This window comes from Struthio camelus, chromosome 14 (genome assembly GCF_040807025.1).
Source record: "Struthio camelus isolate bStrCam1 chromosome 14, bStrCam1.hap1, whole genome shotgun sequence".
NCBI classification, from domain to species: Eukaryota; Metazoa; Chordata; class Aves; order Struthioniformes; family Struthionidae; genus Struthio; species Struthio camelus.
Window position 1 is genome coordinate 3,053,561 of NC_090955.1, and position 12,943 is coordinate 3,066,503.

Here is a 12,943-nt window from a genome sequence, read left to right on the forward strand (position 1 = left end):
CTGGCCTCAGTATAATGTCATTGGAAAATGGTAGCAATAAGCGTTAAAGCATCCATGGTGAGCAGAATGGCTTTTTACTGCTTTGATATGTTCTTCATTTCATAGTAGTAGTAGTTCATTATGGCAGTTTATAGAGGCTTAAATATGATTATTTCTGTATTAGTGATATTGTAGTAGGGCCTGAAAACTCCACTCACAGTCCAGGAATTCACTGTTAAACATGAAATAAAAAAGTGTTGATACATATTTAAATAAATAACTGCTGGATTTTACTCTGAGCAGTTGTAGAAATGAAAAAGGAACAACAGCCAACAGCCAGGAAGAAATCCCAAGGGATGTCAGTAAACAGTCCTGGAGACCTGCCTCCCAAGAGATCGTAAAACAGACTTTTCCAAATTAACCTTCCAGTCTGGCTTGCAGCTTTCCCGGTCGGTGTTGGCCTGGGCCAAGGTGGCACAGCAGCTGGATCTTCTAATCCAGAAGAGCCTTGTTCCTGGTCGCTGTGATCTTACTCCCAGTTACCGACTTCAGAGCCAGGGCTGAAGAGCTGAATTACAGGATGGCTAACTGTCTGATGGTTTTTGTAGTTGCTCTCCCCCGCAGCTGAAGGCTATGTCTCGCATTTTAGGCTTTTGATCACGTACTGATTATTTTGTCATTATTTTGTGAACCTCCCAGCACCCTACAATCAGATCTGACTGGAACAATTAAGATGTGCAGAATGAAGTTAGCAGATACCGTGAGTGTCCAAAGAAATGACATGGTAAGCTAATGAGAGTGAGAGTGCTGCTAATAAAAGTTGTGCTGTTCGTTATTTCTATTTCCAGGTACTGCGCCAGGTCCCCGGGAGCTCCCCTGCGCGTGTGCAGTGAAACCCCTGTGTGCCCGCGGGGAGCACGAGCCTAACGCTAAACTTGCACTCTTGTGAGGGAAAACTTGGCATCGCGTTATATTGCATAATTGAGTCAAAATATTTTACCAGTTCTATGAAAAGCTCAGAAAAGATTGAAGCTGAGAATGCGGCAAAGCATTTTTCAGTTTTATCTCGTTCAGATCCGGCATCGCAGAGGAGCCGTTTTAGCCGTGGGGTGGGAGGGCAGCTCCCAGCGCTGCTGCTAATCACCAGCTTGCTGTTTTCGGCATTCGACAGTCACCTGTGACACTGGACGAGCTGCATTACTAGCAAACGATCTGTAGGTAGATGTGTTTTGCAAAGTGGTAGTGCCGTATTGAATCACGTTACTGTTAATTATGGAGGCATAGGTGAGAACATTTGTACTTTTTATACAAATATTTTTGAAGGCAACTATTCAGAGTTTTTTTAATATAAATATTACCGTCTGTGAGAAAAGAATGATATGTGTTTGAGGGACTCCATGATTTACTGGTTCATATTTTTCTACTGGTTTTAATAGATTCCAACTATTTAAAGAGCTGTATAGGGAAACAGTGAATGCCAGTGGAAACTGGTTGAAGTCGTGAGGGTTCGTTGTGGTTGCAAAAGTGCTATTCTACAGGAAGAGAGAAATCTTGGTCCAGTGAAGCTTTTGAACAGCTGTGAGGCCGAGGCCATTGATGAAGGCAGCGGTGAAGCTCCACTGTTTCCGCTAGTGAAGGAATGTGACTGGTTTAGTTAAAGGTGCTACCACATAGCGAAAGCTGGAGTCGTGGTGTGGTGAGGAGCTAGGAGGAGACATATCTGCCTCTGGGAGCAAACGACAATCCAGAACCTTTTCTGGATGAAATGAAAATGTTCTTACTGGTGGGGTAGGCAGCTGTTGGTGTCTCACCTACGTGTACCTAAATCAGGGTTGCAGCCTGTTGGCACCATGACAGCATTCCTAGGGAGAGTCAATACCCAAAGAGCCTGCAGCCCAAATAGGCAAGAAAGACCTTTTATGGATGAAAACCAGAGATTAAGACTTTCTCAGGCGCTTTATACGGTGTCCTATTGAATTCAGTAGGGCTGTCCATAGAGTCTAAGGGGAGAGACTTAGCTGGATCAGGATGTTAATCTTTAAGTGGGTTGTACCAAGATCACAGAGACTCTAGAAATGAACTTAAGTGGTCTGAGATCTCCTACAATATCTTAATGAGGTCTTGACACGTAACTGGCACTTGAATGGCTGTCGGCCTACAGGGAAAGGGCAGAGGTGTTTGTGTGAGAAGTTTGTCCATATGATGTGATCGAAAACACAAACTCTTGGGTAAATATTGTCAAATGGATTGCAATATGCATGACTGATCTTATATTGAAGTGATATAGTTATTAGGAAAAAATAGGGGAATGACAGGGAGTTGTATTCAGAATTGTATGAGCAGTCCACACCAGCATGCTTATAGGTTTTATGTCTTAATGACTTAAAAGTAACCCCTACACAGGTGCTACATACATACATACATACATATATATATAAATATATATATATATATACACACACACATACACACACACACACACACACAGGTTATATATATACACAGGTCTGGGGAGCTATGAAAAGCATGCTGATTTTCCGTGTGCTGGAATCCTCTAAGTGCCCCTGTCAGTTTACTTCCCGGTGCTGTGGGGAGACAGTATTGATGCGAAACATCAGCAGCGACTTACGATGACGAGCAAGGATTATTTCAGTTTCTTTCTTCTCTGCGGTTGTGAAAGCACAGTTTGAGGCTCCGAACACCAGGGTGCTGCTGTTTTGTTCCTGCCGCTTAGCAGGTGAGGCTTGAGCAAGAACAAAACAGCAAATGGGACTTTGAGAAGGCGTAAAACCCAAGCCACGCTGATGGAAAGTTTGTAAAAATGCTTCCCGGGGAACTCTGTTACAAAAACAAATACTGCCCTTGGAAAGATCCATGCAATAATTGATAAGAAGAACCAGACATGGCTTTTGTGTTATTTGAATATGAAGGAAACTCTAGGTGGGCAAAGAAAAGCCTAACGAGGCATTAAAACATGAATATTGTGAGGAGTGTTTTACATGTCTCGTCAACAGCGTGCGAGCGATGGGAGTTTGCGAGAGAGACACCAGCTTTGGGCAAAGAGAAGCTCCAGTGCCTATCACGGCCTTGCCAAGGCTTTTCGAAGAAGCAACTGAGGACGGTATTAACCATAGCTGCAGCCAAGTGATATGTGCTGCCAGGCGGTACGGGAGGTGCCATGCACCGGCTGCCCCAGGAAAAGCAGTATGAGGAGCATGTGTTTAGCCATGGTCATGGCAGGAACTCCTGGCCCTGACAGCCGCTTAATTCTTGGCAGTTTCAGCCACAGCTGGTTCTTGCAGCTGCTTGGCCTTTTCTCTTCCTTTGCAAGGACAGAAAGAAAAGGAGAATTTTAAAAAAGCCAAAATTCAAGCATCATCTACATAAGCTGAAAATACTAAGACATTTTGAAGAAATAAAAAAGTTCCTCTTTAACACCTGGAGAATGGAAGTTACCTAAAAATGTACAGGCTTGGACCAGGAGTGGGACTGTGGACTTGGAAGTGAAGCTGAAAGTCAGGTATAAAGTTTGGGAGCTGCTACTGAGAAAAGGTGCAGTTGGTGGTCCAAGTCCAGTTCCCAGGACGCAGGTGCTGGTGTCCATCTCAGTAACATCAGCGATAAAATGGTGATGAGCTCGAAGGCCAGGAGTTGGCATGAAGACGACTCGTGTGCCCAGGTGTCGGGACAGTGTGTGCAGCAAAAACGGTGCTGGTGGTCAACTCTCTCTGGGCGCAGCAGCTGTGGGTGATCTCCTAAAATCCCACCACCCGCATCCTGCTGCCAGTCACCTCGCGCAGCAGCTTATTTAGGATGGTGTGCATGGCATAAATCAGGGGCTCTTGATTCCTTATGAATTGCTTGGTAAAAAGTGCTTAAATAAAGGTAATTGGCGCTTCAGGCCTTCTTTGAGCTGAGGGAGTTTCCAAGTGGGAAATTTTGCAGGAGCACTCTGTAAATGATCCAAAATACATTTGTGTCTCGATTGGAACGGTAATCTATTAATACATCAAAATCAATTGCACAGAAGGTTTGAATAAGTCCTTCAACAAACAATCCATGGTTTTATGGCTCTTCACAACAAAAGAAATCTATTTAATACCATGAAGTATGTTAGATTATCAGCTTTCCTTTAAAAATTTTTAGGAGACAGTTCTGTCAAGCGCAGAGGGTAAATCAATGGTGAGGCTATAGGATACGTTGTGGGATGAGAATGCTTAAACAAAAATTGATACAATGCATTTGTGTTTTGAAAATGGTAGGTTGGATGGCAAGTTCCAATTTTCAGCTTGTGATTGACAGCAGATAATGAGCCCCAGGGAACACTAAAGAAAATAGACAATCTTAAACGATGGTGTGGTAGACGTGCTTCGCTTTGTTTTGTTTTGTTTCCCATTCAGAAACAATATTTGCAGAGAAGTAAAACTGTTTGGGAGTCAAATTCCCCTTGACAGAAGCCAACTGAAACCTTGTGGTTTAACTCCGAGGCAGGTAAGTAACACGACAGCTTCCTTACTGTATTTTTATGCTTGTATTACTGTCGCTGCTACAATGCAGGAAAAATTAGCACGCTGTGAAATTTCAATTGACTTGCTGAAAGACTCTCTCAGAAGAGCACTTTTACGTGAAGGATACCTGCAAATTATTCCTTTTGCAATTGACTTGATTTTGATTAAAAACAGCCACACGTTTTTGAAGTGCAGTGTGGGAAGTCCATAGCTGCAAAACCAGTGAATTGCAAGACCCCAGAAAGTGTTACGCAACTCTTTCATATAGTATTTTATAAGGAGACCCTAGCTTGAGTAGCCTATCGAGTAGTTGATTTATAGGCGCAATCCTCAGATGGTTTAAATCTGAGTTGTCTCAGTGATGTCAGTATGCATCCCTGGAGAATTTGGTCGCCTGTATGTTAGCCGCACTAGGCTGCACAGTCTGCGTAGCGATTAGTGTGCAACTGGAGGGGTGAATCCTGGCAGAATCCAGGAGCAAATAAAACCCGTCAGAGTTCAGGTTCGTGATAATTCTCATTACATGCAGAAGACTAGCCTAGAAGGGTAGGCTTCATGTGCAAGCCTTTATATATGTATATGTAAGGCTCTGTATGTCCACAAGTTGCACGTTGGACCCTGGTCCCTAAAACATACATGCTCACTTTGTTATGAGGGGCATAACCAAAGCAAAACTCCACCTTCTTGAGCATTGCTGAAGGTTTGACAGAAGCCTTTCCTTTGCATGTGAAATGGTAAATGTTGTCATCCTCCAGTTGCCCCGGAGGCTGCCAGCTCTCTACCCGCACGCTTGTCCCGAAGTGCCGCTGGCTCCAAATAACGCATGCCAGCAGCGGCCGTCCGTAGTCATGCCGTGTGGCCTTGCCCGGGCTCGGCGCTGAGCCCTGCGCCGGCTGCCTTCGTCGGGCCCCAAGCAGAGGTGACCCTTAGCAGGAGAGCTGCTCCGTGCTTCCCTGAAGATTTCCCAGGGCTGAAGAAGACCTCAGTTCAAGTTGAGGGGGGCTTTTTTTTTTTCTTTTATTCCTGTAACTGAAACCTGTTTTATGCAGAGTGCTTTGAAAGTGCCATCCATTTCTAAAACTTGCTTGGCAGACAACTGGTGCTCCGAAAGCATCATCCCACTCCTGGGCTCCAGCCAGCCGAGGCCAAACGCGCCTTCGGCCGCAGGTGGGTGAGGCTGAGCTGTACTGCTTTCCTCCGGTCAGCTGGGTTCATTTGCTAAAATCTGGAGATTGAGTCTCCAAAATATGCCTGCGTGCCGTGTGTAGCAGCACACGGCTTTCGTAAAAGGGGGGGAAAATGCCTGTGATGACCGAGGCTAAGAAACCTTTGCTGTGGTATGCCTGCCTCTGCAGGGGGGAACTAATTTTAAGTTCTTTAATTCTTTCATGTTTTAATGATATTTAAATGACTCAAATAGTTTCAATAAATGAATACATTACAAAGATTGCATTCAAGAAATTACAATAAACCCTAATGGACTTCACAGGTCATTAGTTTCATAAATGTCACCTTGTTATTACAAACACAGGTAAAGGGAGTTTTACAGGAGATTCCATTATCGCCTGGTCAATGAAATATTGCATGGGCTGAGCAGTGTGTTTAGAAATACTGATTTTAATCTGATGCACTCTTGAATGACTGTGCAGTACAAGATGTGGAGCAGTTGGATGCAGCCGCGGTTTCCAGCTGCAGGCAGCAGAGCCCGGACTGGTGGCACCACAAGCCTGGCTTCCCCTCTAGCGATCGCATTGCGTCCAGAGGCGGTTAACTCATACTGCGTAGCCTTATACGCCTTTGCGTGCCGTAAAGAACTGCTGAAGTGAACCCAGGCAAGGAAGGTGAGTACCTGTCGGAGAGGAAGCGGTGCTGCGTTTAAATAAATGCCATGCAATGAAGGGGGCTTGTAGTTTCTTGTATTGTTAAATGCCCCAGCTGTGTGGAGTTTGAATGGGTATATACTAGTATATAGTAGTCTTGAGTGAAACTATTATAAGGGCTAGTAAATCTCAAAGAGTTTAATAGGTTATTTAGAATCTCGTGCACAGTTTAATACAGCTTACGAGGAAGTACTGTCGGGAGCTATTTGCCTGTATGCAATTTGAACTGGCCTCTGCTGGCACTGATAGTAAAACTCATGTTGCAAACACTGGGAAAGGAGTTGAGCCATTAAGGAGGTATAACCAAGAGTGGAGAACAGCTCCCTAACGACTTGGCCGGGCTTTTTCCATCCTGGGCGTCTGCCAAAGCAGATTGTCGAAGCGGGAGACCTTGCGGTAGCTGTGTCTTGGGGAGGTGAAGGTTGCACGTGGTTGCTCTCAGAGCGCAGCGTTTGCTTCCCCCTGCTGCACTAGAAAAACATGCAAGGACCAAAAAGACGTAGCCCAGCTTTCACCCTTGCTCCTCTGCTGCGGGTGTTGACCTGCACTTGAGAAACCCTGGTTGTGCAAAACATTTATAAATGCTCTTTTCCTTGCAGTGAGCAAAGCCCTTTTTTCAACATTGCCTAGAAGAGATATACTTGAAATATCACGAGTCATTACATTAATTAGCTAATGCCTAAAAAGTGGTTTGAAGAGGAGAAGCATTAAATAAATAGGAAGTAGTGTTAATATTATTGTTAATAAATACAGAACATGATCCATAATAAAAGCTTGTACAATGATGCGTTTTTTTTCACTGTTATTCTCCCATGCCCCTTAACAACAGAAAAAATTAGCACTCTCTTCCTGTGATTTCTAGATTAATCTTCAGGCACTGTAGGTAGCTCAGATTTTTAGTTCCCTCAAAAATAGGTTAAAAATTGTATTCAAGCCTTTCTGTATTTTATACTTCAGGAAGATGAAGAAGGTCAAGATGACAAGAATCTCCATCATAACCTTGCCTCAGAAATACAATGGGGCTGGAAGCGTTTCCAAAGAACAGCTCCGTCACTATTGAAATTCTGTCAAAATCCCTTGGAATAAGATACAAAGGTGGATAAAGAAATCTGGATCACAGCGATAAGCTCCTGAAGTGAAGACCAGGCACAATAGAGTGAAAAGCAGTTCCATTATGTAAGTACATTATTTTAATTGAAAAGCAAAATGTCCTTACATTTCTTGGGAACAGATTGTGTCGTGGACCATAAGGGAATACAAGAAGTGAGGGCTTGCCATCATCTCCATCTACAGACTGTCTTGCCTCATTGAAGTCAATAGGAGACTTTTTTATTGACTTAAATAGACATTGGATTTCACTCCTCAATGTTTGGCATTTTGATGCAAGTGAGGGCTGCGGTTTCTTCCTTGGCCATCTCCGGCTTGAAGGTTGGTCGTGAGTAGCAGATAGTAGATATCCTTGTATTTGGAGAGATCTGCTTGAATCTGGAGATCTTCCCCAAAGCTGTTTAGCCAGTGCTAAGTGGCTCCTGCCAGCGCTGGCTTCGACGCAGATTTTTCCTCCTCCTCTTTGCAAACTGGTGGTAGCAGCTTCTCTGCTGTCTGGTGCAATGCTGTCGAGCTGACCAGGAGGAATCACAGCCTAGCCTATTTCATTATAAAAATAACTCTTTTGCTGTATTTAATTTTTTTCTGGCCAACAAACCATGGAGCAGTTTATGCAGCACGTGTATGTGGTTGTTCTGTTCAGTGCAATGTATGTTATGAGGAGCTCCAGTGTGTGTTTGTATGTAAATAAGACATCAAGTCAGAAGGGGTTTTGTGTTTGATTTTTAATCACCAGAATAATTTTCCCATCACAGCTATCAAGGAAAACGGTGGTTTCTTGCTTAAAAATGCTCTGGAAAATATTAGGGGTTTTTTTCTGTTTTTTTTTTCTCTCTTCTCTCTTTTTTCCTCTTTCTTCCCTTTACCATAAAATAGGCAAAAAGAAGAAAAATGACAGTTAAAATTATCATCTGCTTTTTCAATGAGAAGTTGGCATTTTGAAGAGCTCTTTTCCCTCCAAAATTTTATCTTTTTGGATATCTTTGGGATCTGCTGAGGTCTTTGTGAGAGAGCGAGGACGAAAGGGGGTTCCTCCTGAGCTCTTCTCGAACGAGGGCTTGGAGTCAGTCTCCCTGCAGAGCGGCACGCAATACACCTGATTGTATCTCTCATTCTCGTGACCATCTCTCTTCTTGCCCTCTAAGACGGTTTCTGACTTTGTCCCTTGGCAGAAGAAGCAGTCGCGGGCCAAGGACTGTTGAGGGTAAACCAGAGCACTTGTGCAAGCGCAGGCAGGGCCGGTGCTGGTGGTGGGATGGCCAGATCGTCCTGCCCAGCCCCGGGGAGCCTGCGTGCTCTGCCGCCGCGTGCGGTGGCCGCAGAGCTCTGCTATTGCTGGATACACTCCTCTGGGACAGGCAGTATCAGCAGCTCCGTGACTCATTTGACATCCTTGGCGAGCACTCGGATAACCTTGTGCGCTGCTTTCCGGAGAGCTGAAGCTCAAGCCGAGGTTGTTCTTCCAAAACTTAGGCACTTTAAGAATAAGCATATATATATATATATATATATAAATATATATGGCCTGAAATACCAAACCAGTGGCTCAAACCACTGCACACAGCACCAAAAATTAGAGTTGTTTCAAATAAGGCTGTATTATGCCCCACAAATCCAGTAAGGTGACCCGAGAGTGTTCATTAGAATTTATTTTAGCCTCACTTATTGTCACTTAACAGACTAAACAAGAACTGATAGCTCTTCAAGCAGTAATAGTAAATTATAGTTATGGTGAACACAAATGCCTCATTACATCTAGTCAGGGTCTATTTCCCTTTTATAGCGATAACTGTAGGAAAGCATTGTTTTTAATTTATGAATGAGGATGCACAGGAATCTTAGCTTTCCTATTTACATAAACATGATAGGCAATTAATCTTCTGTAAAGTGACTAGAGTGGTGTTTAAAACAGACAGACTCCTTTGGAAACGTGCTAGAGAATGCCTACAGGACAGTCATATCATAGTGCGTTTTAATGGTAATCTGTTACATAGATAAGTAGAAACAGCAGGAAAATGGACAGTTTCTTTCTTTCTGTCTTAGTAGCCTAATTTTATGCTGTATGATTCTTTCAGCAAAAACTGATGCATGGATTTTCATATGCCAGGGAATCGGGGTGAATACTATGTCAGAGTAATAAAAGTAGCTAAGGTAGCAAAATAGGATGAATTTTTATTGCAGTATTGCTTATCCCATCTCCTCTGTGTGAAATATTTTTATGCTTTTCAAAAAAGTCTTTTACACTAGTGTAGCAGTGTAAATAATAGAGTGATGGTGAAAAACGGAACTTGCGTAAGTGTCATGATTAGTCCTGCTTAATAAGCATCCTTTTGTTGTTAATAGTTTGCTATGATCTTGATATATTGCCTCCCTATATTCTGCTCAACAGCCATATGACCGACAGATTTTTGTGTGCGTTGCAGGCAAAACAAAGGAAAGCGTAGCCGTAGTGGGCAAAGAGCAAATGCTGGTGACACAGCCAAGGCTGATACCCAAGGCCCCCTTTTTTTTTTTTTTTTGTTTTAATCTTTGCAAAAAGGCCAATTGTGTTCGATAGATATTTAGTTAATGTTAACAAGTGGATAGGAATGCAGAATAGTGTCAGTGTACCAAAGCAACCGAGTAGGGCTGGGTGATGTCTCCAGCCTAGATGGGGCGTTCCCGAAAGCTGAGCTCCTAAAGCTGGGCAAGACCCTCAGAGCTGTTGGATGGAAGGAGAAAGAGCCGGAAACTGGGGATCCCAGTTTCGGCCGGGTACCAGTGAAGCACTGAATTCAGGTGGCGTGTTCTGGAAAAGAGACTTGCCCACGGCACTCGTCATTATTTTCTGACCCGGTGACGCCTCGCTTTGTTTTGCACAAATGTCCTCTGCGAGTTTGGTCCTCTGCGTTTGAACCCTCTAGTCGTGTTTTGAATTAATTCTGACAGTAGGAGGAGATAAATGCCTCTGTCTCATAACTGTTTGTGAATTTGCAAAGTAAAAGGCAGTCACGTTAAAATCAGTGGTGATTATAAAAACCCCACGTCGTATGAAAAAGGCAGCTACAAACTTGCACCAGCTCCCAGTGACAGAGCTGAATCTTCCTTTATTTACAGTTCAACAAATTTTTGAGGACATCATTGCCAAATTTGGCCTGAAAATCTTACTTCTCAAGCTGTTGCATGAGCCAAAAACAAAACTAGTGTGGTGTTCAACTCCTGTGGCAAGTCTTCTGTGTTCCTGAGGAGCCAGGGAGGAGGTATTTACCTGAAAATTGAGTTATGTTTCACCTTAATGTCCTTGAGAAATAATAGAAACAAACTCCAAGATGTTAAAACAAAAACATATCTGAACTTATTAGCTGTGTTTCAAAAGAAAAATAATTTTTGCAATCATTTCGTTTTTCCCACTTTCCTCCAAAGGTTTGCTGTTTTCGGATCAAGCCCTTTAGCTCGATCCTGTGCACGTTTCAGCTTGCCTTGTTGTTGCTGCAACGGACAACTTTTGAGTCCTGCCCGCGTGAAATATTTAATGTTATTTTCTGATGCCTTGGACGTGGCACTAATGTTCTTTGCCCTCTCCAGGACTTTCAAGATCAGTAACCTCATGTAGCTCTCAGTGCATAGCTGTTTCTGTGAGATGCATTAACTTCCCAACATTACACTGGACTGATCTTTTCACATGGAGACTCTTGCCTGTATCTGTCTTATCCAAGAGAAAGTAATAAAATGTGGAAATCATAATAAATAGAATGCAAAAAAGTACATGAAAGATAAAAATAAATTATAGGTACACTATATTCAGCAGAGTTAAATGACTTACTACCAGTCTGTGGGATTAGACTTGCAAGTCCTAGTCCTATAAACAATTTTGGCACTGAAAAATGATGAATTCTTATAACCCCTTCAGAAAGTAAGACAAAACCTTACTTTTAGATTTTTGTGTTTCCAATTTTAACCTGTCATTCTGCAACTTGATGCTGTGTTTGTCTAAAAGAATGAAATCAATGAAAATTATCCTGTGGGTTCCATTTGGAACTCAAAATGAAAGGAATTATTTGTGTTTTTTTATCCCAGTGGTTCTCCAAATTATTGCTGTGTTAGAGCCGAATTATTTTTCAGAGTTTTACAAATATATATAATTAGGCTACCTTTATTCTGATCAGTGATCATGTCATTTAAATGGTTGCCATTGGCATGACCATCTCTTTTTATTTCATTTGGTAATTGAAAAGTTTTGAAAACTTTTTAGAAGTTTCTGTCTCTGAAAGAATAGCATCATTAAAAGGCATTTAAAGCTTGCCTAAATAGTTTCTGGTGGTATTCTCGTCGTTCCCCTGAGCACTCGCCGAAGAGCTTTCATCACTGGCCTGACTCAGTTCTAGCTAAGTCAATGGTGACGTTTCTGGTCACACCACTGCTGAGCATTTTTTAAAGTTTTTTCCAAGCTTACTATGATTTATGAAAAAACTGTGAAACGAAAGCTCCTATCAACCGCAGAGAGCAATTAATACTGAAAAATACTGAGAAAAATACATGGAAATACTTTAAATCACTTGTTCTACTTGCCAGTAACGTTAGTGTTGTGTGCAGCCATGCAAGGTACAAAATTATATGCAAACGTCACTTTGTCTTGAAAATAATGTCCTAGAAATAGTGTTTCCTGACAAGAGAGTATTTTCGTCGTGCAGAAAATCAGCATTTACGTTCTTCATTTAAGAAGCATTTAAGTGCCGATTCACAACGTTGGAAAACATGCTTTTGGTATATTTTTTTGAAGTCAGACTGAGTTGCTATCTCTGTGTTCTAAATTTAAATTAATGTAAATGATCGTTTTGCTCCTCTTAATAACTGCAAATAATTCCAATTAATGCAGACAATCGTAATTCAGCGTGCTGCACGCCGAACCCTTACTGGCTCTCCAGGATGCATTACACGCCAGAGCTTTCAGCCTCGTATTGATTGATTCTTTGCAATGGACCTTAAAAATCCATTAAGGAAGAAGTTAGAAGATGTGAATTAATTCTAAATCCTTTGTTGGTATGTGCAGCTGAAGAAAGCCATTTAAAAACCATTAATCATAACTCAAAATAGACTGCTAACTTTAAAATAAACTTTACAGTAAATTGGAGGACAAATCCAACTAAAGTATTTATATCCACTGCCCCCTCTCCCCAGTGTGCACTGAGAGTGTTTTCAAGTGTGTTACTGAATGTATTTTCAATATTTTTCTGTTTATGTTGTTCTGATAAAAAATATGTTGACATGCGGCCATCTGTGCCAAAAGTGAAGTAGATGATTGCTATTTAATAGATAAGGTATGTCACCAGTTTGGAAGAATACAAAAAGCAAAAACAATAAAGCTTGGCATCTCCTGCCAGGTAACACCATTAATCAGGCAAAAGTTAATTTAGAACAGGAAAAAAATCCCTCCTTGTGAAATCCTCAGCCATTATTAATTATTAACATTAATTTTGTATTGAATCATTT

At 42.1% G+C, this 12,943-nt stretch overlaps 1 long non-coding RNA gene across 1 annotated transcript in view; it reads left to right on the forward strand.

Moving 5' to 3' along the window:
• Window positions 1-12,943, forward strand: part of LOC138060968 (uncharacterized) — a 115,763-nt gene that overhangs the window by 19,057 nt on the left and 83,763 nt on the right. The window contains exons 2-5 of the long non-coding RNA XR_011134486.1: window positions 4,380-4,470; window positions 5,537-5,654; window positions 6,137-6,328; window positions 7,325-7,543. This is a non-coding gene — a long non-coding RNA (uncharacterized lncRNA). The remainder of the gene's footprint in view (window positions 1-4,379; window positions 4,471-5,536; window positions 5,655-6,136; window positions 6,329-7,324; window positions 7,544-12,943) is intronic.